At 42.9% G+C, this 2284-nt stretch overlaps 1 long non-coding RNA gene across 1 annotated transcript; it reads right to left on the bottom strand.

Moving 5' to 3' along the window:
* Positions 1 to 803: 803 nt before the first annotated feature.
* On the bottom strand, positions 804 to 2043 carry LOC141141493 (uncharacterized). Its single transcript, XR_012244102.1, has 3 exons — positions 1416 to 2043; positions 1178 to 1266; positions 804 to 1028 (listed from the first exon to the last, which is right to left on the bottom strand). It is a non-coding gene; the product is annotated as an uncharacterized lncRNA (long non-coding RNA).
* Between the last annotated feature and the right edge of the window lie 241 nt (positions 2044 to 2284).

The raw sequence follows: 2284 nt of genomic DNA, 5'->3' as shown, positions 1-2284 counted from the left end.
AGGGGGGATAAAATGATCTATCACCAAAAATTGAGTACCAGTTGCATCCATTTGATGAAAAAGAGCAACACTGTGTTTCTTTTTTCCTACTTATGTTAGAAATACGCTCATTGACTCTAGTAGAAAACTTTGTGTGGTCCTAACCACATAATATTTACCACATGGGCAAGTTATCAAATATACAATATTAGTTCTAGCACATGTAATAAATGGCTTAATAGGGTAAGAGCGGTGAGTGACATTGGATGTGAAAGATGTTGTTTTCTTTCTCCCAAGTGTATTATGACGACATACACAATATTTTTTACACAGGTAGTAGCCTTTTAAATTATGAAAAAATGTGGGCCGGGAAGGGGGATTAATGATATTGGGAGCAATTTGCATCTGGAATGATGGGGCTCCTATGTAAAGACCAAAACATTCCCCTAGAGTGGGACTTTTGAGGCACTACCATCAATGATGCAATGTAAGTAAAAAATATATAATTTTATTACAAAATTCAAAGGCACAACAAAAAATATATACAAAAATACAAATCAAACACAAACAATATACACAATGGGATACATCAAAAAGCAAGGACATGTAATTTGGACACAACTGCATCACATTGAGAGGAAAACCAAAAGTGGAAATGTAATAAGTCTCGCTGAACCGACGCGTTTCGGGGAATCCTTCATCAGGGTTCATTAAGTGAGAGTTACCATCTAAGAAATTACAAAATTAAAAAGAAACATTAACATCACACAAAAAACAAATAACATTCCCCCCACATCCAGTGAAGGTATGTGTGAGAGTCATACTCACTTCCAAAATACATGTGCTATAGAAGTATCCAAGGCATAAAATCAGCTTCACAACGGTCTCCCAGGCCATGTGCATACAAAGAGAGCCAGATCGCGGACCATGTAGAGTAAAATTGTAATGACTGGTGCATATAATGCAATCCCAATGGGTGCTGAAAACCGCCGCGCCTAAGATTTGGCGCAGCGTTTGTGCGCGGGCTGGGGTCCAAAAATTAACCGGACCTGAAAACAAGGACAAGACCCCATAAATGATGATGATTTTGATAATCAATATAGACAATCATATCTCCTGGGATTGAAAATATATCAAATCCCAGGGTGTGTAAAAAACATGAGCACATAGATGTGGGGACTAGCCACAGGAAACATACCTGTAAGCTAGATCCAAACGGGGGAGACCTACAGGTTGTGATGTAGGGGGAAGGAGGAGGACTCGGGGTCCGGGCTGACAACCATAAAGCTGCAGATAGTAAAGGAGATAGAGGGATCTAATTAAAAAAGGGAAACAAGGTTCTAATATGGGTAAACATATTTAAATGGTAAAAGCCAGACACCACTTAAGGTATACAAAGAAGTGGAGATAACAGCAATCCAGGTTGCTGAGGTTACCTGTATAATCAGTCCAACAGCATAGTATCAACGAGGCATCCTCCTCCGATCACAAGATCAGAGTGAATGAACTCGGTATTTATAACACACACCTCACGCTGTCGGCTGATTACAATGCCGAACAGCTGAAGCCAAGATCCGTCCCCTATGTTAATTCCTCCCACCTCCCAACAGCTGACTCATTGTCAGCCTGAAGGGAAACACCCTACGTCAATTTGTTAATTCCCCTATGTTAATTCCTCCCACCTCCCAACAGCTGACTCATTGTCAGCCTGAAGGGATACACCCTACGTCAAGTTCTGTCGATGGGCCCCCTGAGCGTGGACCGCGTCACGCCTCCCCGCAAACACCGACCCCGAGTCCGTACCGCGCATGTGCGCCAGCCAAGCTGGAACGCAGGATAGCGGCGGACATCACGGCCACGCCTCGGAGCTGCACGCCGCCGTCCACCCCCACCGGCACGGCAAGCCTGAGCTGGAAACAGCCATGCTGAACCAGATCAGGGATGGAGGAGCATCCGAGGATGATCCCCTCAGTATGTCCCACAAAGGGGACATCCTTGCCGTGCCGGGTCCGCGCACTACAAAAACAGCAACCAACAGACTCAGGGACTCCATGCCATTCATAATGAAAAGGGAAAAAAGAAAAAAAAGAAAAAAAGGAAAAAATTTGATGACAGTCCGCGATGAGAAAACAGTAACAGTGTAATATATATATGCATGATTCTTGCATTAAACACCATTCAGTCAGAATGGCATATGAATTAAAAACAAATGCCCTGCATTATATCTAATGTACCAGCAGGAACAAAAATTCAAAAAATAAATAAACAAAGGCAGGTAAAGGTGCATTGGCCGGAAAATGAACCC

Source organism: Aquarana catesbeiana, linkage group LG04 (genome assembly GCF_042186555.1).
Source record: "Aquarana catesbeiana isolate 2022-GZ linkage group LG04, ASM4218655v1, whole genome shotgun sequence".
In the NCBI taxonomy this organism is placed as follows: Eukaryota; Metazoa; Chordata; class Amphibia; order Anura; family Ranidae; genus Aquarana; species Aquarana catesbeiana.
This window is presented reverse-complemented; position numbering and strand designations above follow the sequence as displayed.